Source organism: Opisthocomus hoazin, chromosome 1 (assembly GCF_030867145.1).
Source record: "Opisthocomus hoazin isolate bOpiHoa1 chromosome 1, bOpiHoa1.hap1, whole genome shotgun sequence".
In the NCBI taxonomy this organism is placed as follows: Eukaryota; Metazoa; Chordata; class Aves; order Opisthocomiformes; family Opisthocomidae; genus Opisthocomus; species Opisthocomus hoazin.
Window position 1 is genome coordinate 156,769,045 of NC_134414.1, and position 24,602 is coordinate 156,793,646.

At 40.1% G+C, this 24,602-nt stretch overlaps 1 protein-coding gene across 3 annotated transcripts in view; it reads left to right on the plus strand.

The window, feature by feature from the left end:
• Window positions 1–24,602, plus strand: part of EFCAB6 (EF-hand calcium binding domain 6) — a 107,258-nt gene that overhangs the window by 31,043 nt on the left and 51,613 nt on the right. For all 3 annotated transcript variants that reach the window (XM_075443308.1, XM_075443300.1, XM_075443314.1), the window contains 8 exons: window positions 1,170–1,563; window positions 1,940–2,052; window positions 3,023–3,170; window positions 3,870–4,353; window positions 8,685–8,802; window positions 13,050–13,161; window positions 14,525–14,691; window positions 21,429–21,596. The gene's annotated coding sequence lies outside the window, so the exon portion shown is untranslated. The remainder of the gene's footprint in view (window positions 1–1,169; window positions 1,564–1,939; window positions 2,053–3,022; window positions 3,171–3,869; window positions 4,354–8,684; window positions 8,803–13,049; window positions 13,162–14,524; window positions 14,692–21,428; window positions 21,597–24,602) is intronic.

Below are 24,602 nucleotides of genomic sequence, written 5' to 3' on the forward strand. Positions count from 1 at the left end.
AGAAGGATGGAAGAGACTGATGTCAGTGTTTAAAGCTAGTCTTTGGGAATAGGTTCCTTGGTCAATATATCTATGAAAGCAAACTAATCAAATGCAGGGGGTGGGGGGCAAAGTCACAATGCTCAAGCCATCCCATCTGGCTGGGGATTAAGAGTGGCCAGTGAGAGCAGTGACAAATGTTCCTCAGCTGTGTCCCAAGCTGAAAAGCAAAAGACCAACAACCTTAAGGGAGGACATGGACATGGCAGATCCTCTTGCACCCCTCCAGAGAAACCAGCATGCTCGAGTTCCTCCCTGAACTGTCTGTACCCCGATGCATGCAGTGTGGGCAGTCAGCAGGAAGAATTAGAGATCTATGTGCAGTCACAAGGCCACGATCTCACTGCAATCACAGAGACATGGTGGGACAGCCTGCATGACTGGCACGCTGTCATGGATGGCTACACACCCTTTAGGAAAGGCAGGCCAACAAGGAGAGGTGGGGGAGCTGCTCTGCATGTGAGGGAGCAACTGGAATGTACTGAGCTCTGCCTGGGGGCGGATGAAGAACAAGTCTAGAGCTTATGGGTCAGAATTAAGGGACAGGCTCATATGGGTGACACTGTTGTGGGTGTGTACTGCAGGCCACCTGACCAGGAGGAGGAAGCTGATGAGGCCTTCTACAGGCAGCTGAAAGTAGCCTCACAGTCACAGGCCCTGGTTCTCCTGGGGGACTTCATCACATCTGGTGCTTTCACTCCCAGGATGTTGGAAAATTGTGAAGAAAATAAAAAGCCACAGTCATGATTCAAGGGATGGTGGGGATGCTTAAGAGCTTAATGTTAGCAGGTGATCTATTTAGCCTTTGAGCTGAAGAGTTGACTACATCATGTGGTGTAGTATCTTCACTAGATAGACAAATTTAAATGAAAAAATGAGGCAATCAATTCTTCTGTTATTAATCCTTGGAAAATATTCGTCAGGACTAACTAGATGCATTTTTGTCAGACATGCTTTCATCAAGCATAAGTTTTACTGTATTTAGAGACTAATTATGAGGCTAAATGCAAAGGAAGTCAAGAGAAACTTGGTTGCCTGTGATACACAAGATGTTCTAACGGTACTGTTTTAGACTTTATAGATCCTCTTTATGCAACAGAATTTTAATTTTAAAAACTACATCTTTCTAGGTTTCGCGATTCGGAAGACAAAATGTGAGGATGAGTCACAGCAGTGTGTTCTGAAGAGAACTGGAGATAAATCCCACAGTAACTTGTGATGAACTGGTCCTGGATTCTCTAACAAACTGTAATTCTGAAAGGTGAAAATGGCTCTTTTTTTCCAAGCATTTGAATACAATCTGAGGATGGGATGTGTAAACAGTGTTAACAACTTCACTGTCAATCAGGGGAAATATCAAGAAAACAAGTGCTTGCAATCAAAGATTAATTTCCAAGCTGTAGAAGTTAATACCATGTGGAAACGAGTTGTAATGGCAAAATGTGATTCCCATTTAATCCAAATGAAGCTGCTGCAGATTTTCCAGCCTGCTATAAAATCCAGACAACTTGCTACAGAGTTTAGGTATGGCTTTTCGTAAGTTACACTGGAATTTGTTTAAGAATATCATAATATTCTTATGTTATTAGAGAATGAATGTTCTTGTGCAGATATGTTAAATTTCGTGTTTGTGTAGATGGCCAAGAAAATGGCACTGTGTGTAGTATTTGAATGATGTTATGCAGACAACTCACGTACTACAGGCAATCTTGAGCAGAGGAAAGAGACCAGAGGAAAATGTAGTGGGAAGGCAGAAAGAAGTAATTCACTGCTTATTGGTTTTTCACAGTCTTTTACATATTGTGTTTCTGAAGATTTCACAGATTTCCTATTTCTTCAGTTCACTACAAGTATGGTCTAGTATAGCTGTGTTGTCTGAAAAATGCCTCTTTTTCTCTAGACTGTGGAATCATATTTGTGTTAGAGACTCTACTGTGATTGATTATAAAGAATTTCTGAAGAATTCTGGCAGAAGTACAGTTAAAGAGAACAGCACAGAAAACGAAGTTCCAGGTATGTGCTCAGAAAAGGAGTGGTTCCACAGACCTGTAACTGTGCTTTCTCTTCCTTGAAAAGACAGGACAGGAGGGACAAACAAGGCTCCAGGGACATTCAGTCTCTCGACCCTTTTTCATCTTGTATATCTTTGATATGGAGGCCAAGGCTTGGGTTGGAAGCAGAGTACCCCTCACCTTGCCTGCTTTCTCAGTCCGTGATGTTTATTTTGGGCTTTCTAAAGTCTCTCTCTACATTATCTTTACCCTGTGATTTTGGCAGTTTTGAGTGAACAATAATCAGCTTAGAAGCAGATGGGGTACTTGTCAAAAACTGGTGGAGGGAGAAAAGCCTCAGGGATGCATGCAGTATTCAACAACTCAGTGTGAGCTAACGTTTCAGAAAAGCAAACCAGTTTTCCTATTGTTTCATGAGCCTTATCAAAATCTGCAGTAAGTCAACTTTCAGGCATTTTACAAGTCCCATAAGCAAAAACGCATCCAGGTAGCTCCTTTGCAACAGCCCATGCATTAAAAAAATAACCAGAGAAATGTGTGATATGTTTACACAACAGCTATGTTAACTATTCCATGTCTGCTAACATTTTCCGGTATTCCTCGCGCTAAAAAAACATTTAAATAAAGGGAACCTTGATACTAGGTTATGCAAGAATGGTCTTAAGGTTACGTTAAGACAGGTGTTATCAAGCAGGATGATCCTCCAAGTATTTTTAGCTGTGAATTTTGAGGCAGAGTTGTTATTTGAGAAACGTGTCTGACTTGTCATTTGAGAGTGTGTGATTGGGAATACTGTTTTGTAGTGAGCTTATCAATTAAACATCTGACGGTCAGAGCATGCCAGGATAACCTATTTGATCAGTTCACAGAGAAGAACATTTGAAAAGGTCTTGTAAAAAATGCATCACTGTTTTAAAAGCTTCATGAAGCTGATTTTCTGAACAAAACACTATAAACTGTATTCATTACAGCTGTGTTCAGCCTATCAGGACACCGAAAAAGCCTTCAGAGCAATTGATGTCAGCTGGAGTGGATTTGTGTCTTTCGATTACTTGAAGTCAGTCATAAATGGCTTTATATTTCCTTGCCAAATGAAACTTTTCAAGAGCTAATGAATAGGTAAGAATCATATTTTCTTAGGGGACATTTTTTAGTGCTGCTGCCTTAGAACTTTATTATTTCTTTTTTTGACTGCCATAATTAATTCATCTTACTTGTGCCTGTGTTGCAGTATGTACGGCACACTAAGTAAAAGCTGATATAGCTGAGCATAAAACTAAGTTTTTTGCAGTAAGGTATATAGGTTTAATGGAGTAGAAACTTTAAGTTAGTGCTTTCTTACTTCTGTTTGTTCACAAATTTGTATTTAATTTCCTAAAGGGAGCATTACTCTCTTGCATTCAAATGACTAGTGATGTGGGATGGTGTGAATTTCCTGGAAGAGCAGCTTCACGACTGTTAGCACCATATCTGCATGGTGACAGTGTGAATCTACAAGCCTCTCCTTTTTAAATATGCTGGTGTGGTGAGGTAAAGAAAGGAAGAAGTGAAACTAAAGAGAATGAATGAGCTGATGCTGAAAGCTTTCACTCTGCACTGCTCATTGTCAGTCGCTGAAAAACATAACCGAAGGGACACTTCTGTGCCGCACAGTAAAGCGATTTCATACCTGGAAATTTGAATTTAAACTAAAATAAGGAAAAAATCTTTTGAACTTCGGTTTTGACATTGTAAATATTTTCATTAGAACTGCTGTGAAAGTTGAGAGATCATGCCAGCTACTGGATTCAAGTCAATGGACTATTTTTCTTTAACCAGGCATCTTTGTTGTGTTATGACCAGAACTCCAACCATCTTGTGGGCAGTATCGTGTATGGAAGAGCAATGGATAGACAACATTTTCCAGCCCGGCCGCAAGGACGTCAGCAGACAGAGTTTAGGCCACAGGGCATTTTCCAAAATGCGATTTCTGGACATGATCACTTCAGCTTATGCTGACTAGCTTCCTAAATACGTATTTGCTTTTTAAAGTCAAAATATCATAGGAATGGATGTTTTTGTGGCTTTTGGTTAAACCTAGACCAGGATCTCTCATGATTAATCTTTTGTACTCAGAAACCAAAAACTGTGAGAAGAAAACTGCCAGTATACACTTTATACTTGTTGGCAGCAGTGCCAAGGGCATATGGCCAGTCAAAGAGAAAGGAAGAACAGCTTAACTCATACACACAATTTTTACTCCAAAATATTGCTTCAGCTTACAACAACAGGACAAGGCATCCAAATCGTACAATGTGAGGAGGTCAGTAACCAGATCATGCACTACTGCTTAATGATTCACAGTTTGTAGTTTATCTGCTTAAATTGGTGGAAGAATAGAATCATCCATGTGAATAATCGGCTGAATGATTTTTTTTCTTTGTATGCACCAGTTCTCTGCAGGAGCTCGGTGCAGATACACGTTTTACAGCAGCAGGTGCTGTATGAGAGTGTCGTCTGCAGTAACCATATTGCTTTGTGCATTCAGCAGATAAATCTGATTTGCTTCTAGTCATCCACAGTGTGATATAACAATGATCAACTATTACTTTGTCAAAAAAATGCTATTATAGTTTTTTTTTTTTTTTTCAAATCATGTTCACTTGCTAGTTTAAATATTAAAGTAAATCTTGCTCTTAAGAGCAGTTGCATAATGGAAAGATTTTTGCATGTATTCTTCCACTGGAGCTTTCTCTAGCATGTGAAAAATATAGCGACATTTTAATGATGCTGTAAACAGAAATGTTCAAGCCTATGTATGCCATATCTCTGAGGTGATATTTCTCAGATAATGTAATTCAAAAGATCCACCGGGTGAATGGAACAACAGCAAAAGTTCCTCATAGTCTTCTAATTCTGATAATGAAGTAACTTCATTGTAACTGATAATAAATGTAATAGTAATTGACGGGCAAGGGATATGATTTCAGGGTTTTAGAGATTCTTTTTAAATAATATGACATGAGATGTGCCAGGGAGCTGTTTATGAGAAATAATACATGACAGCATTTTATGGTTGTTTGAGGTATTTACATCTCATGGCTCCTGGTATAAAATTCAGGGCCCTTTGAAGTTGATGCACTTTTTCCTTAGACTTCAGCTAGGATTTCATCCTTGACTGGTTTAGGACCAGATTACCCACGCACTCATCTCTCAGTATACGTCCCCGCTGCAGCAAGATCAAATACAGCAGAGGCGGACCGTTGAGGTACACTTCATTCAAAGGACATCACTCACCTGAGTCCCAAATTCCCTGAATTCCATCACTTCTACTCTTGAAAATTCTTTCACAGAAGTAAAACATCATGAACTTGAGGTTATAGAAGAGTTGCACAAAGTGAAGGAATTAATTTCACAGTATTTCAGCATTCCGGCGTGAGAAATTTCTTGGTTCCATTTTGGAACTTTGCTGCAGATCGTGTCCCTTCGCAGGCTGAGGGGTGTGAGGGAAGGCTGCTCTTGTTGGCAGCTGGGAGCAAATCATGCATATGAAGGCTTTGCCGACAGAGGGCCCGGCTTCTCAAACTCTTTTCTGGTGGCTGCCAGGATTCTAAGTGGTGACTTTTATTTGTGATAGGAGGTAAATCATTGTGCTCAGCTGGTCAGGACTTTGGTGAACATGGTGTCGGTTAAAAACACAGGCAGAGTTTTCAGCAGCAGAGGTAGTTTGAAACTTTTTGTGTTGCTTCATGCTTAATTTCTTTAATCTTGATTTGTATAAAAGTATTAGATGCTAAGGCACTGATGGTTAAAAACTTCCCAGTGGGCAGTATTTTGTACTACGACATGATATGTCATGTGGTTTTACCAGGTATCCGTGTTGTTACAGCTCTAATCAGCCAATTCTTTTGGAAGTATACTCTTCTGTGCTTGGACATAACTGTAAGCATACTTCCAAAAAGTCACGAAGAATTTGTTTTTATTACTTTAGTAAATTAGCTGGCCTACTATAGTGGATAGAATGCTGGATTACCACTCAGAAAAGATGCGTATTTTTTCTGACCCTGGAGTGGAACGATCTTTCTATGCCTCCGTTATTCTACCTATGTCATCTAAATATTCTACTTATTGCCCTTCTAAGACAGCTTGAAATCTGAAGGCAACTATTACAAATATGAAGAGGGATTGCTTTGAACTTAATAAAATACTGCAAAGTCCTTCCTCTGTTTTTATTCCCGCTGACTTAGCTATGTATAAATATGGCTTTCTTCAATCTGATCCATGAAACTTAATGCTGAGGAGTTCGTCCTCCCTGTCCCCGCGAGGGCCTGATTCACCCCTTTCCATGATAAAACCTGCAAGAGAAAAGCTCTGTGTTGGCCAGCCACAGGCAGAACTGCAAGAGCTTCACGATCCATTACCCGTCTGCAGAATGGGGGAAAACCACTGAACCTTGTGGACTGAGCAATGGCACCACAACTCACAGCTGGTATCTCCAGACCGTTACACGTCTGCATCAGTCTGTCTTCCTGCGTTCCCTGCGGTTCCCAGGGTTTTGCCGATTGTCACTGCTGAAGTCTGAGAGGCGAGTGTAGGGCTTCTGAGCAAGGAAGTGGAAGCGGAGAGGACTGTTGCTCTGATTGACGCAGGTTTGGCTGGTTGCTCATTTTCGGTGCAGAATTGCTCTCTGCAGTGTGATTGGAGTGATTCAGTAGACCATAGACATTTCAGTGTGAAGGGATCTCAGTTGGGGGCTCAAAATAACAGTTGTTATCTTGGCCTTAATTTTAAAGATCATCTGTTATTTCATACTGTTTGTTTCATATGCATTTATCCAAGACAATAATCAGATATGAAATATATATCCTTCCCACAGCTTTTTTTAATAACCCATCCCTCAATAGTATTGTTGGCAAAGCCCTTCCCTGCAGGGAATGAAATGGCTCCCCTGGTGAAATCTGAATGCCAGCACTGCCTCTGTCTTCGTTTACCTTGAGCCTTTGGTGCTTGGCCCTTCCCAGACCTTCTGCTGGGCTCTGGTGCAGTTGTGCTGGTCGTGCAATGCGAGATGCTCGGCCCTCCAGCCCCTGAGCAGTGGCACGTGCATGCGTGCTACTCACAAGCAGGACCACTGTCAGAAATCAGGTTCCCTCCCTACCCCTTTACGTGCTGGGTGCTGTCAGGTTGTGGTCGACCAAGGCCTGAATGCTGAGATTCTTGGAACTTTTGGTTTTTAACTTTGTTGGCTGAGCCTGAGAAACTGCTGGGTAGTCCAAAAACTGGAGTTTTTTTGTAAAAGATCCAGGAAGTCTTGCATACCTCTGACTGCATTTGGTAATTTTTTAGTTTTGTCCTATGCATCCTGGATTAGCAAATGCTCTAAACGCCATCTGCCACCATTTTAAGGAGCATTAGGAGTTTTAAAAGCTTTTCTGAGATGACTAGAGTAGCGAGTCAACACGTTTCTGATAATATGTGAGGGGTGTAACTGCCTACAAAGCACCATCTGAAGCAGGAGTGCGTTGAGCCCTGCTCATTGCAGCTTTCTGCAGTACCATTGACACTGAGCAGGAGACAGGCCAATGGTTTAGGGGGTCATAGGATCAGATCCTTTTTGATTTTAAAGTAATTATTCGTGGAATATGATACTAGTTAACTTCTCGGGATTTTTAACATAGTATAACAATTCCAGTATTTTCTAAGTTTTCAAATTCGGATACAATGAACATCATAACATTTAAAGAACCCCAACATACTATTCCCCTTAGTCAGTTCCTCTGCTGTTATGTGTAAGTAATGAGAAGGGATGCATTAAATACTGTCTCATTCCAGACGTCTGTAATGTGAATGTCTATGCCTGAACTGCTCCTCCTAGACTTCATTTTATAGTCGCTGGAGAGAAACAGTGGGCAGGATTCATCTAACCAGTTTTAGATGTCTGCTTTAGGAGGAGATGAATCCTGTCCTGCAAGCGCCTGTTGGTCCCCAGTGACTATAAAGGGAACTTAGAGTGGCTCGCTCAGGTGCAGGCGTGTACGTTTGGTTAGATGAATTCTCGCTTGGGGTCCAGTTCTTCCACAGCTAGACATTTGGAATTGAGAAAAGAAGTTGGCTCGGTTTACGTGTTTAGTAACAAAGAAAAGCTACGCGAGCTTACTCTAATTGTGAATGTTGCACACACTGCTGTGATGTTCTAATTCAAAATTCTTCTTGGAATGTAGCATGTTTTTATTGTAAAATCTTTTAAAACTGTTTTCTGTATTAAAAATCAGATTTGGACTGAAAGCCACAGGTAAAATTGCTTGGCAACAATTTTTAGAAAAGTTACGGGATCCTCGGAGCACTGTTGAAAACAGGCAGACAATTCCTATGAGAAAAAAACAGAAGCATGGAGTTCCTTTTTTATGTCAGTAACCTGTGGTATACATATTTGTTGAAAATGAGAAGTGTATCAACTCAATGGTCACCCTTGATTAAATTCAGTTAAAAAAATCTTTTGGCAATGCTTTCTCTAAGTGCAACTCTCATTTTGAATCCTGTCAAACCCCGAGTCTTAATGAGGTGATTTATTCTTCCTGCTCTGAGAAGAACATAGTGAGCAAAAGAGGGCGAGACATGAAAGCATTGCAAAGACTGCCTTTTTTCCTCTTGCAGAGTAAACCCAGCTAGAGGAGACGAAGCTTTCTCCAGTGACACTGTTCTTCGGAAGCTGCGCAGACACATCCAAGATGCTTCTCCCTTCTTAATGCAGGCATTCCTTATGCTTCAGGAAGTAAGAGCAATTATTTTTAGGTGTTACCCAGTTAATTACTCTCACAGCTAAACTTTTGTGTCTCATATCTGTTTCAAACTAATCTGGTGTTTGCCAGTCTCTGTTTTCTGTTACAGCAGCACCCAGAGCCTGCTTTTCAAGTTTCTTTAACATAGATATATACAACCTGTGACTAAATAATTTGTAACAACCTCTCTGATAAACAAAAATTACTGACCTCCTACAATTTCACTGGAAGACATGTTGGCCAGTTCTTTAATCATCCCTGCGGCTGCCTTTGAACCCCTGCTAGTTTTTCTGTATATTTCATGAAATGTTATGGCAGAAATGAGAATAGGTGCTTTCATAGAAGCTGCACCGGTACCAGAAAAATAAATAACTTTCCAGATGCTGCTAAGTGTTCCCCTGTTTCTATATCCAAGGATTGCCTGAGTCCCTTATGCCTTACATGATACTGGAAATTTATTGATACTTTGATTAGGTATTATGACCTGCAAATCTTTAAGAGTAACTGCTTCTTATAACTGGTTCCACTTCTATTCTGGCATATTTTCTCCATTTCTCAGTGTAGGATTTTATTAGAAAGTTTATTCGTTCCTTATGTTTATTCTTCCCCATCATGCTGTGTCAGTGGTTTGTTCTCTTTGTCATTTTATCATTCCATTTGTCTTTCAGTTATCTATGGTCATCTGATGTTTCAAAGCTTTTGGGTATTTTTCAGTTTATTCATGCACGTGTGTATCTATATATTTGTATAAATATATATAAAGAGAGAGAGAGCTGTATTTATTCTGTTTATGCACACACACAGACACACACATATAGGTATGTGTGTACATAAAAAGGATGTATAGCACAGGGCTAAAAATCAGCCCCTGCAAGACCTGATTTAGAAACAGACCTGCCTGAGAATGGGTTATTGTCTAGAATTCCATTTTAAGGTTTCTGTTCTCTGGTTCTGTTATCTATCACACTTGTTTGATGTCTGCCATTTGCATCCGTAGTGCTCTCAATTCTTAGTAAAAAAAATGGCATGCCACTGGGCACAAGTAAGGTATAGCGTTGCCTCGGGCAGCAGACTGCCCCAGGACAGCAGGCAGGGTCCCAAGGCCCATTTTATCTCTGCCAGAGTCCTGGACAGCCCTGTTGGTCGCTGCTTCCAAGAGAGGGATCCAGATGTGTTAATTTGCAGCTGCTGACATAGCCGTGTTGACTGGTACCGTCGGTGTTGGGCAATATGTCCTGATTATGCAGGCTTCATCTCCAAACCTGGCTCCGTGTTCCCTCTCCCCACTCTTCCTCCTGCTTAGGGCTGTCTCTGGGCCCCAGGGGACCACCTTCTCTCGTTGCCTACCACAGTCTCTCGTCCAGTGTGGTACCTCCCAGAAAAGTTGATTCCCTTACTGGTTAAATGAAATGCAATAGCTGCTGGCTTTGGTGCTTAATGAAGAAGGAGTGCTATGAAAAACATTGTCTTATGTGATCAACGCAAGAAAAGTCTTCTTGGATGTCATATTTCCTGTTCACACTAAGGTCTGCATAATAACATTTAGCAAACACTCACCAGTGAGCTCATTATTAATGTCTAAACATGCGTGAATTTGTAACATTCCTGAATATTTATGTAACTCTGGGAGTGAGTTTTCTGCTATTACAAAAAACCCATGTAAACCAAGTAAAGACATTTCCTCATGCCCTAGAGTCAATAACAGTAAGTTTCTTGCTCTTTTTTTTTCAGGTGATAGAGGTAGATTTAAACTTGAATGTCTTCTGTTCTAGGTCATAGATACATTCATGTTCTTATCTAAGAGTTTTTAACAGGTTCATACAGCATGCTTCTGATTCTTCATCACATCGCTGCCCAGCACACAAGCAACTGCCTGCTCCCTTTCTCTTCCAGCTGATTTTTTTTCTCTACTGTTCTTGATGTGTTGGAGTCTAAAATGCTACTGGTCCCTACCTGTCAATTCATATTCTGAAAACAAAGTCTCAACCTAGTAGCTGTGCTTTCTAATGTGCAAGCTAGAAATGCGATGTTCCCTATGTGTTGTAATTATACTACAAATTTGACTTTAAAATGTTAAATTACATTGATGTTTTATAAAAGAATGAGTGAAACACTCTTTGATGTTCCTTTGTGAATCCTGCAATATTTTGTGATTTACTTTAAAACTCAGATCCTAGAAAAAAATAGTTATACAAGTGTTTCAATGCCAAGGATTTAATAATAAAACTTTAGCCTCCTGGAATGTTTTCAGAAGAGTTTCTCCATATATTCTGAAGCATAGAAACAAAAAAGCATTAAAAATAATGTGAGTGGGCAATATTCAGTATAAATTAGTTGAGGGTTTTTTAAATTAAAAATTATTATTACTATATATTCTTATCTTTAAACATTCCATTATGTGGAATACATTTTTTTGATAGTTCTTGTTCTTGATCATGTGTGGTGTCCTAAAGCATTGGCATTTGTGTCCTTTGAAGTTGTGATATTGTAGTTCTTTCAGAGTCGTATTATTGCATCTCCTGCAAGTTTAGAAATTTAGAATTGCAGTATCAAGTTGTAATTTTTCACCTGCATTATTTCATTGTTTATATTCTAGTCTCTTTTAAGAAGAGATTGTTCATCTCAGAGTAAGGAATTCAAGTAGTACTGGAAAGTCTCCTAACCCAAGTTCCCAGCATTGTAAAAGATTTAAAGGAACATAGTTAATGGTCTTAACGTTACACAGAAAATATAAAATACTATAAAAATACTACAGAACATTAATACCATTTTAACGTTACATGCTAAAGGAGACCAATTGGTTGTGCTTGACATTTAAATTAAAGATAGGCATTAATATGTGCAGGATAAGGCTACACCTGAATCTGAGATACAGCATTTTGGAAAAGATGGGAGCTGTCATAAGTGGGTATGTCCAGATACACCCCCTAGCAACGAATATACATCCCCATGGTCCCTCCACACACAGGAGAAATTACAGACAAGGCAGATCTCTTTTGATGAAGGGATAAAATCAGTATGATAAGTAAAGTTAATGAGAATCAGAACTGTGCAGTAATTATTATAAGCTCATATTGTAAACAGAGAGTGCTATCGTGTATTTGTAAAGGCTTACGTTTGCAGCTTGTCATCCGACAGGTAGACTGTATGTGTGACGCTGACAATGTTGAGCCTACTGTTGCGTAGTTACTCCAGTTTCAGAAGTAACTTCATCTAACTTTTTCTAGACCTTGGGTTGCCTTTGCATGTTTAGTTCTGGGACACGAGCTTTTGATAAAGAACTGTCTACCCTTACCAGCTCTGTGGCCCTCACCATGCACAGAACTATGCTAAAATGCCTTTCTGTCAGTCTTGATGGAATGTCATGATATGTGTGCCCCATACACCAGATGGTGTGATCATCCCTTTAGTGGGCAGGCTAGGTTTTTTTTATTACTTTGATTTGCTACATATTGCACTTCTCAAATTGTGAACTCTGTATTTCTGAATTGAATGAGCAAAGAACAGACTGAAAAAATTAAAGCTCTCAGTCTGGTTGACACAAGCAAAAGGAGCACTGGGCATATCTTCACAAGTAGTGTTGGCATTTTTTATTAGATGGTTTTATATAGATGATATATCACAATTCCTTTCCAATGTAATTACATTAAAACTGTTCCTTTTAGCTCTGCAGTATTTCATCTATGTACATATATATATATATGACCACCAAAACAAAGAATTCACCCAGCGATTTATAGGAAAAGAAATCAGTTTCATAGATTGCAGTAGATAATAATAATAATGCCTACAGCATTCAGGCCATGTTTCAGGAAGGCACTTTACTACATGATTTTAATTCATTTACTGAACTGGAGCATTACTGAATGAAATTGTTAACAAAGGCAGAGGAATTCAAGATGATGGAAAGACAGGCTGAAGAAAGAGCTATTTAATCCCCAGAATCTAGAGGGTCTCACAGTGAAAGAAATGCATGTAAGAATGGTTTATATTTATACATAACATCATGATTTTTTTGTTGGAATAGACCAGTACATCCCCAGTCACATCACTGATGCTGTACTGACTTAGATAATGATCTGGGCAGTAAAATTAAATCAGTCTGAATAAATAAAATTAAACTTGCAAGGTGACCAAACAAGAAAATGCAATCTGCTTAATAAATCCTGATGTAATATGTCTTAACTTTCCCATATTATCTAATGTTTGAACAAAATGTAATTTATTTTTGTTGTAACAGATATTTCATCTTCACGGGTAAGACCTAGTCATTCAGCACAATTGTTTCTCATGAAGTACAAGCTGTCTTTGTAGCTTCAGTGGAAGACTCCCTTACTTACTTACTGAGGGAGGTAGGTATATTATCAGGTTTTGCTGCCATATGATTTAATGCAGTGACAACAGTCTCTAAAGAAAATTCAAATACCAGATAGTAGTTTCACAAGACCATTATCTTTTGATTGCAAAACTTTAAAGTATTTCCCAGACCGACTGATGAAGTAAATAATTGCTCATCCTCTATATTATTACTGCCACCCTGGATCTCTGCGGGGGACTAAAGGGAAACTGAATTTTCTTAGGGTGAATTTTATGAACAGAAAGATATTTGTCTAGTGCTTAGCCAGGAAAACTGAATCACTGAAGGAACTATTTACTCCTAATTTTTCTGTTATTGTTCCAAAGCCCTTATTCCACTCATTCTTTCCCCCCATTATCTTTCCTCAGGTTTCTTTAGAGAAAATAAAGAAACAATTAAAAATAAGTAAAAGTTGAGGAACAAATTTAAAATTATAAAATGCAGTAGACAGCCATAGAAAAGAGTTAGTATTAACCCATATTTAAAACTCTTCTAAATAACTTATGGATATTACTTGCCATGGGAATGGAGAGAAAAACTATGCCTTAAGGTGTAGCAAAATAAAAATATCCTGATTCTGTTGCATGGACACACCCATTGCCTATTACCTTACAGTCCAAATGAGTATCCCTTGGCATGGCAATGTGACTGGGCTTCAGGCCCTGGATAAAGATTCTCCCTGAGAGCTAGCTGACCCTAAGTAGCCAGGTCAAGAAAGCCAGTAGACACAGCCTAGCAGCATAGCTGATTTAGAGGAAGCGGGAGAAAAGAAAGAGGAAGCCCAATGACAGTAGGTCTTGAATGTTTTGGATTAACACACCACTGTCAACAGTCAGAATTTCTCAAGGCTCACCACGTACTTATCATTGCATCTTTAACAGAAAGCTCTGTCATGACCGAAGTGTTTGTGCTTACTCTGGCCTTTTGGACGATCATGGCCATGGACCACATGGGAAAACTGCAGTCCTAGAAAAAATTATGCTCAAAATAAAATGTGTAGTGGAGTTTTCAGTTGTTGTTCTGAAGCTAATCATGGAGCAAGTCCTGCCACAGATGAGTGAGCAATGATTAATGTGGGCTCCTGTGCTATCTATGAATAAGCTGAGAGCTGTATTGGGATCCAGTAATGGACATCACCTGACGGACTTTTGTCTTCCATTCAGTAAATATTGCTGATACTCTGCAACTGCAGTAAAAGTATTAGATTCAGTGTACACAGGTTGTTGAAACAGCTACAGCGCTCTCTGTTACTGTACATGGGGATAATCTCGCAGTGTAGAATGGCATGTTGGAATCAGCACTGCTTTAGTAAATGTTTGCTTTATTTCATGCACGCTTTCTTTTTTTGTCTTCGAAAGGAGATGGAAAGATCGCAAGAAATTACCCTCATTGTCTGTTGCATAACTTGATATTTCAAATGAAAGATAAAAGCTTCCAGGATTTAGTTGAGAAAATTGATCTAGAACAGGCTGGGTACCTGGACTACCACGGATTTTTAGACTTGGTTGAAGAAAAAAAATCATTAGTAAGTATTTACCTTTAATTCTTTAATCATAACCTCTTTCATAATGGCTGTGGCAAAATGCTGGATTGAGTTTTGGTAAAAAACTAATACTCTGCATACAGATTTTATCTAAGTTGGTATGTTCACATTCTTTCCAGCAATGTTGTAATCACAATCAGCACTTCCAGACGCTTTTTTCTGAACCACCAATTGGAAAGCAATCTCATGGTTACTGGAGGCTTTTGAAAACTCCAGCAGAACTACTAGCTAACACATGTATGTACAGCAAAGGAGGAACAGTACTAGTACTTCTTAGCTTTCAGTTGTCAGATCTGTTTTGCTGATATTTTGCTCTTTCTTGTTTTATCTATTATTCTTTATAATATACGTTGTTTCAAACTATATGCTATATATTACACAGATTTTGCATATTTTCCTGGGTACAGCTTTGACACCTTCTGAATTTGCAGTTGTCTTAAAATTTCCTTTAGAATCATTCACTAGAGGTACAGAGAAGTTGTACGCTGAAACCCACAGTCAGTGCTTCCGTGCAGCAAGCCCATTTCCTTTGACAGAAAGAAGTCAATACTTTTTTGCTTAATGAATTATTCTAAGAAATAAACTAAGCTGTAATTTGCAAATCTACCTCCTAATATTAAGAAGCTGTTCATAATTTTCAGTATCAACTCTCTTTTAGGTTTGCATGAGTATATCAACTGACTAACTCCATGTTTAGCTTTGTCTTAGGTAGTCTGGACAGTGTTTTTGAGAGCTATCAAAGGAGCACAGTAGTGTCACGAGAGATACTAGATGCAGAGAAAGAAGGTCCCATTGAACAGCCCTGAATGGTTGGTGTGCATTGCTTTGAAACGCTTTGAAGTTAGGAGCTGAAACAGGCTGCTTTCCACTCTGATGGCACAGCAATAGCAACAGTTGATGCAGCAGCTCAAGGCCCTTCCAGCTGGTTTTGAGGAGAATTATGGTCTGGCTGAAATTCTGGGGCAAAGTGGAGTAGTTGTAAAATTAGTGTGCTGGGGAAAACGCAAACGCTGACTGCCTACATGCGCAACTGATGTGCACGCAAAGTTGGATTTACAAGTTAAGCTGGTTAGGCTCATGTTAGAGATGTACACAGATAACTGCCCCTTTTTGTCATTTAAAATAAGCATCCCAAATGAAGTAAATGCTAGCATGAGGGAAGGCAGGTAAAGGAAATGTTAAACATCACAGAACATTGTCGCCTTGGGATGAAATACCACCAGGGATGGCACAGTAGCCACATGCGAGCCTGGCAGCTGCCATTTCACCCTTGGAGAGCGATTCTGCGCTGACGGGTAGGTCTGTTCTGAACTCTGAGGCTGGGTTTGTACCCAGATCTTGATGAAACGCAGCTGCAAGGAAGCCTGAGTGCCCGGGAATCCTTTTGTTTTGTTCCTGAGTGGTGATGCCACCTCCTTCAGCGTGGCTCATCCTGCAGAAGAGGCAGATTACAGGTTGTGCAAATGGAAGAGGACAACTTTTTTTCAAGAAAACTCTTCATTTGTATCATTCATCTAGGAAATTATTTGATCAAAAGAATCTTAAAAGCAGAAATGGGCAGAACAAGGATCTGGAACTAACCTAGGCCCCCAGCCAGCCAAGACAGCCCCAGGGACATCTCCACCGCCTTCCTTTCACATGAAATTTTGCATAGTACAGTGCTTGATCAGAGCTGCAATTATGCGGAGATTTTCTGTCAAAATGCGATCCTGTGTTTGTTTCTTCTCAGAACCTTCTGTTTTTAATGTACTCAATTCACAAGTGAAAAATACTTTTATTCTAACTCCTTGTGCCACAGACAGATCCCAAAGCAGGTTCAGTAAGCCAGATTTTGTCATGATTTTCCCTTGTGCAAGCCCATTGTCTTCAAATTAGGCCTTAAGTTAAGTGCCACTTGCAATTCATTCAGTCCCATTGGAGTTTGTCTTACAGGACTGACGGGGAAACAGGCAGTAAAAGCTCTGCGTTATTATCAGTCAGCAGACATGCCTCTTCAGTCACTTAAAGAAGCAGATCTATAAAGTGATTTTTACACTTTTTTGCAGTCAGTTTTCAGAATAAACATTTTCAAAGGTAAATCTTGGGCCTGATGTTGCATCATGCTTTGGAATTAGTACACTAGAATTGTTGTAGTTGAACATAACTTTATTTTAAATTAGATGGTTCATGAATAGCTTAATGAAACAAACCAAAGAAAGAAGCCTGCTCTTCTTGTTCCAGCTCACAAGACTGTAAGTGCTAACGTAGTTCATTGTCAGTAAGTGTTGGTCTTCCAATATTAGACTTGTCATTTTAGTGCATTTTTTCATGTGGTAACGCTATCATAGTTTAACCTCAGGGACACTTTTTTTTTCTTTCCTGCATTGCTAATTCATTCAGTTGTTAGGTGGAGGAGATCCTTTCAGATAAAATCACAGAAAACTGGAATGATATTCATAAGGCTTTGCAGCCCTACGATCTTCAGTGTACTGGCACTATTAACAGAAGTCATCCAGGAAAAGTCCTAGAGCTGTGCCATTCCGCTTTGTCAGATCAACAGTTTCTAAAGTAACTTGATGATGTGCGAGTTGTAACAGTTTTAATGTAATTTCTTTTCTTACCATATCTGTCTTCCTGTCTTTTAATATGACAGACATAGCTGGACACATTAAGTATTGTGGTGTGCCTTAAGCATATAGAAAAGAAAAGGTCGGTGGACGAGCTGCCCCATTCCTCATGCAGTCAGTTTCTAAATCGCTTATTTATTTTTGTAACAATTCCATGATGGAAACTCTTGTGAGGTGGACGTTATTTCAGTATTTCAAGGGTGACAGAAGCCTTTTCTACAAAGGAACAACTCATGTGCTGGAGATCCAAGACATCATCAAACATTATTTAGTATTTCCAAACACAATGTAATACAAAATTAATTAAATTAATGCTGTGTTATGTCTCAGTATACTATTGTTGTAAAGAACAAGGAACTGAAATTTAATATTGTCAGCATGAAATCTCATTTTCAATACGAGCGGAGTCCCCAAAGTGGGGAGTCAGAAGAGCTACAAGCATGGGGTCAAAATATCTGTGTCCAAAGAAGAGGGAATTGTATTAGGCATTTTATTGCAGTAACATTTCAGTCAGGTTATAATTGGGTCTAATCTACTCTCTCAGGAGCTCTAGTTTTCTCTGCTTACAGCCAGTGACTTTCAGAAAGATGTGGAATTCTTTACTACCTTTGAAAACATAATAGGAAAATCAAAGAAATCAGTTCCAGCCTGACCCTTACAACCCAGTGTCCTGCTGGTCATTGTGTGTGAGGAGCAAACACAACAGCATCAATAGGAAATGGCTTTTGGAAAATAATCTTTGATCCTGAAATATGAATGAGCATGAGCGTGATCAGTAAAACCAATTCTACTCTATGCATTTTTCTTTCTATAAATGTCTTAGAGCAAACTTTGGGTGCTATACATTGGGTTCATGAAAGTCATGTTCCCAGCTCAGTGTGTTATAGCGATATGCTTTCATCATCTGTCAGTTTTATAGCTCTGTGTTTTGTAGTATATAATCAGTGGTCATTGATCATGAACAAGTCATTATCCTTTGAATTACCTGGGACTTGGCAGTTATACAATTTTCTAAATAATATTTCTACCATTATTTGTGTCAATGAGAGATCTGTACTATAAGAAAGTCAGGAATTACAGCCACTTTGAATTGGAAAGTGGTCTTTACTTGAAATTCTAAACATTCCCTGTAAGAAAATAATATGGAGTAAAGCAATGAGACGTAAACTGTTCAGGTTTAGTGCATTCATCATTGTGGTCAATGGCTGTTTTGCTTTTGCTTTATAAGGATGCAAAATCACAGGAATACAGAATGGTAGGGGTTGGAAGGGACCTCTGGGAATCATCTAGTCCAACCCCCTGCCGAAGCAGGGTCATCTACAGCAGGCTGCACAAGACCGCATCCAGACAGGTTTTGAATATCTCCAGAGAAGGAGAATCCACAACCCCTCTGGACACCCTGTTCCAGTGCTCTGTCACCCTTGACGTAAAGAAGTTCTTCCTCATGTTCAGCCTGAACTTCCTGCACTTCAATTTGGGCCCATTGCCCCTCGTCCTTTCACTGAGCACCACTGAAGACAGTCTGGCCCCGTCCTCTTGACACCCACCCTCAAGATATTTATAAGCATTTATAAGATCCTCTCTCAGTCTTCTCTTCTCCAGGCTAAACAAGACCAGCTCCCAAGATATGTCTCACAAGATACCTCAAGATATCCCCTAGACATCTCTCACAAGATAGGTCTTGTGAGATCAGTCTAGTGAAATGCTGAACACTGAGGCTGTGTTCTGGCAAGGCAGAGGAAGAAGTGGGTAGAATACTTTTAGGATTTCTGTTATAGCGAACATTGAGCATATTTGCATTATTCAACTGTGGCGTTGTTGAAAAGTGCAAGTATCTGTGTTTAGCAAAGCAAGTTGTGCAACCCTGTAGGTGGGATGAGTCTGGAATCTTTTTATATGAATAGCATCTAAAATACACATCTAAAAGATCAGGTTTGGATTCCATTGTCAAAGACATTCAAGGGCACATAGTCTTGCACTGGCCATGTTCAGTCCATGAAGGCAGGGTCCCATTCACACCATAATATCAATTCTTGTGTAGTAAACATCTCTAAAGGCACCTGTTCTTAGCAGTATCATTCATCAGGGTCACGTTCTAGGGAGTTGATGACCACACTGGAGAATTAATGTAATTCTTATCATAAGATGAAGAGAGAATTTGTGCTCAACAATGCAATAGATGGCCTACTTGATTCGAGAAGTATTTAGATTTAAGATAAATGAGTAACAATATAGGTAATGAAGTTAGAATTGCTCATCCACAGGTGAGGAGATATTTTGAAAAATCTCCTTTTTGGTGATCTGCTTTTAGAGTTGCCATTCTGTTATTTAGCCTGACTCCTTAAAAATATGTTTTGACTCACTTCTTTTAACCAATCTACATTTCTCTGTTTCAAATGTAGCGTTAATTTTTATGTTAAATCTTATTTAAGACTATCCTAGGAAAGTGTTGTGGATTATGCACAGAAACAGTGGATGGCACTGTTCATTCGCTGCTCTGAAGTGGTAAGAAATCCTAGGTTTAAAAAGGCTGTATTTTAAAATAATAAGCAAGAAAAAGTAATTGACTCCTCTACATGCATACACACTGGGCTTAAGACTACCACATCTGTGCTGGGAATGTCATAACCAGACTGGGGATTTAGCACGGGTGCTTTAAGGGATCCAGGGTTTTTGAGTAAAAGGTGATGAAGGGACGGAATTACATTCTGAATTCCAGCGGTTTGGCTACATCAGTCTTATTTATCTGAAATGATACTTCTGCTTTGGGGGGGCTTCTGCTATAATTGGACTTTTGCACTGATGTGACTCATCCTGAGGCACTTGAGGACAATACTGCTATCGCTGCAGCAGAAGAGCTGGCATGCTTGTCCCAGATGGCTTCCTGTGAGATGACATTCAGACTGGGGGAAAGGGGGAGCAATTTTTAAGGGCATTTGGAAGCCTTTTATGGATTACACTCGCAAAGCAGATGTTGCTCTGTAGTGTTCACAGCCATTTTCTCTGTGAAGGCTATACTTGTTTCAGCTGAGCAGAGCTTTACAAATGCTAGAAAATGGAGACTCTTTCCCCTCCCTCTCACCCCCTTCACACTTTCTCCCCTGCAATGTATATGGTGTGGATTAGATTGCTCAAAAGAAAATAAAGATTTTATTTCCTTTTTTTTTTTTCCCCAGAAGGAAGGCACTGAGGCATTTGATATGTTAAGTTACAAGTGCTTTTTACCACAGGTATTTTTTTAGTCTAATTCTAAATAGAACGGGCACCTGGGATAAGTGCAGTGCAGAGAATGGCATGCGTCCCCAGCACAAGGACAGCAGCCTTCTGCTTTCACCCAGGAATGCCCCAAAGCTTTATGAACATGAATGAAATCCTGGAAGGCTGAACAGCTCAGTGAAGCAGCAACACAGTGGTGACAAGGGCTCTGGTTCATGAGCTCTACTAATTTATAAGGGGGTGATTTAAAAGGGTAATTTAACAGGCCCAGGGAACTACCAACTCAACCTCTGCTCTGGAAGTTATCCTCAGAATAACAGAAGGTGCTGAGCAAACAACGTGTCTGCTCCTGCGCTGCTAAGGTTCACATCCAAGAGTATTAACTTCGGCTGCTAGTGATTTCATTTTATATTCATATACCGGGCAGTAAGTTAAGGTAAACAAGGGCTTTCATTCATCATTTCTGACAGATATAGTTATGCAGAGGCTGTGATCTTAGCTTCCTCTTCCACCAGTGAAACTGAATTTGACAGGTCAGTGTGGGATGAGCGAAGTTTTTTCCAAGTTTCCACAGTATAATTCAAGTATTAATTATGCAGGGTACTCACAAAGGTTAACTGTAGGCAGGGGAAGGTTTGTGTCCTTAGGCTCCTGCTAGTGTCAATGGAGCTCTTCCAGGTAAAGACACATTGTGTAAGTTAGGTTCCTGCTTTCTCTGTAGGCTACAGAAGGAGCCTGAGAAGGTTAGTTTCCAGTGGCTGAGGACAGCCTTCTGAATACTGCCCTTCACTGTATGTGGAAAGAAAATGTGTTACTTCGATCATCTTTGCCTTAAAACATTTGTATTACACATTGTTCTTAACCTCCCAAGTTATTTTAAATTCTTATTTTATCCAGGTTATGCTATAAATACAAGGATAACTCTTCTGATGGAATCTTTTACAAGATGCTTTTGGATAACTTAAAAGTTGCTGTTCTTTCGGGTGGCTTTAATGGTATCAGCTCACATATATCAAAGGAAAAACAGCAAAGAGAAGAAAAAAGGCAAACAGAGCTTTCAAAAAGGTACTGTTATTACAGACAATTTTCTGTTTAATGTAAAGAAAAAATCTGTATAGAAAGGAGACTCTCAGGTAGACTAAGGATACATGCTGTTTTTCTAATGGTAAGTACTGTCCTGGGCTGATCTCTCATTTCGCAGAGCTATATGCAAAACTGTAGAACACTCAAAGCATTGCGTCAGGAGAGCAAACACACATGGATCATTCATCAAAGACTCTAGGATTCAGGTAAAAATGCTTGAGCTCACTTTATAGGGTCCACAAGAATTATATCTCACTGCATCATTCAAAAATTGGGGTTTTGCCCTCTAGATAACATCTGAAGAGTAAGCTTGTGATCCTCTGTAGAATCAGTGTGGCTCATTATTCAGGAACTGGATTTGAACATTCTCTGTAGATCAGGAACTCTGGCACGTCTGTGGCTGTGACTTCTGCACGCTACAGCTACAGCCTCCAACTAAACCAGCATGACTGATATTGGCATCCAGGTTACAAAGATGTGTGACCTATTGATTCTCCTCACTCTTTACTTTTGAATATATGTAAATGCATGCGTAATCTGGGAAGGAAACAACAAAGTTTCCCTTGTAATGGGATGATCTTCTCTTAAAAATTTGTTTTTCTTGTATTTGCATGATAATCTACACATATGGTCAGACTCGATAGACATGTATTTCCTTTCACTTGAACCCAGATAATGCTTTACTCTAACATATCCGTGGGGCATGCTCACTGCCTGTCTTCCGTCATTTTTAGGCTGGTTTTCCATAAAACAGAATGCCCTATGTGAAGCTCACATTTCTCTCAACAGCTCTCAAGACAGGATTATGCTCCAGATTCTCCTCAGACATCTTCATTTTCTCTTCAACAATCTGACCTTTTTGTGTTTGTTAAGTCCCCATCTGAATCCTCTTCAGAGCGGCTCTAGGGATTGCCTTGTGTGTCCATTCACACATCAGAACTGGCAGCTTATTCCTATGGCTCAAAAAGTCCTTTTCCATTGTCTCTGTTCTGTTGTCTCAGAGCCTTGCCACAGGATCTCCGCACACTTTTCAGAGGAGCCCAAATGTTGCAGGGGTTCCAGACATAGGTATAAACAACAGCCTCTGAACTCTGACTCTGAATGCAACCGGCAGCAAAGATCTCACAAAACAGTTCGTCAGCCCACCAAGACCTTCGTGTTTTTGTCATGAACACAGAGGAACTGGCGGTGGATATCTGGCATTTGAATTGACAACATGAGGATTCCAATGCCTGCCAAAGGACCTTGCTGAAGGATGGCTTACGCTCACCAGCATTCACCTACCACTCTTTGCCAGGCTCTGCTGTAGAAAGGCAAAGGAGAGGCATGCTATCCATCTTCTGAAGGCCTCTCAGGCACTGGGACATCCTTCTGTCTCTCCTAGTGAGGTCTTGGGAGGATATAAGCCTTCTGGGATATTTTTGAAAAGACCACAATCCCCTTTACCTTCTTGCCAAGGTGACTGTTGGCTATGACGCCTTTGAACTGCTTTATACAGTACAGTCAGATGCTAGCTATTGGGAGGATGTCAACTCCTTGGAAGTGTTACTTGGCCACCTGCCAGCAGTTCATGTGAGACGAGTTCTCAGGCACATGACTTGAGTCATTCTACTATGTTGGGCCAGCGCAGGGCTGCAGAAGGCTAGGACTGTGCTGCAAACATACCAGGTCTGACCTTTTATTTATGACGTTGGCAAGAACTGTTGGTTTGGGCATTCTGACAAGTTTAAAACAGAACCTTTGGATGTTTGAATCTGAATTGGTCAGTGTCTTGAAGCTATGTCAGATAAGTTGCTCCTTCTGTAAGTATAAGTGGTGTTTTACATCTTCCCTTCAGTTCCTCTTGTCCCAGTGATGTTCTGTGGTGGCCAAGTCAATTCTGGTACCAACACATTCTAAGCCTTCTAGCCTGGAGTTCAAGGCTTCTGTCCCTCGTCCTGGAATTGCTAAAATGAAACTTCAGTGTGCTTATGAATCTTAACATTACCTCTTTCCTTGTTCTGTGTGCTGTGTGGCTCTCATTTGCCTAATTATGTCTTCTCCTCTCTTTAGTGAGAATTCATGACCAGTAATAGAAAAGAAATATTAACGTGAAGTCCCTAGGAAAGCAAGCCTGGCCTCTTTCTTACTGAAGTGGTGATTTTGGACCAATGGTCTGCAACAGGTGGAATATTTCCACATCTTTCCACCTGTAAGTTCTTTAACAGGTTGGGGTGGTTAAGGTGTCCCTACCTGTGTAAGACCCTGTACCACAATGGCCTTCATCTTAATCCTCAGGACTTTTAGCAGACTGCCTCTGTCTCTGAAATTCTTTCCTAATTTGCTTTTGTGAGACCCTAGGAAATATCTAAGACCTTATGATTGGCTCTTTCTACATAATATTTTTTGGGAACAGAGTGTTCCTGCAGATGCATTCCAAGATTGTACTCAGAGCAGGATATGTTCTGCAATCAAGAAATCAAACTGTTTGTTTTCTGCAAGCAGAGTTTGTCCCTCCTGTTCTTGATGTCAAAAGATCTTTCAGAAATTCCCCAAAGTTATTTTTAGTGAGGTCCAATGCCATTTCTACTCATAGACTGTCGAAGCAGAGAGATGGCAAGACAACAAAAATGCAGATGGCTCGTCAACATGGACTACAGTTCTGTCAACAGGACACAGTACGCTAAATTCAAGATACATCAGTGGCCTCACTGATAAATAGCTCTGTCCCCAGCTGATGCTGGGCCACCATCTGGAGCTTTATCCGTACCTTTAGCAAGCATTCTAGCTCCCAGAACTGATGTGTTAGAGTAGACTGTTGGGTTAGGTCTGTCGGGCCTGAATGAAGAACTTGGAGACCCAGCCCAAGTGAGAGGGCAATGCGCAGGGAGTAGGGTTTGGTGACTCACACAGTTTGTAAATGTACTTGTGGCTTATTACTTCAGGGTAGAAAAAGAACATACTCCTCACTGAGTACTTCAAGCTGGCAGCTGGGCAAGAGACAGAACG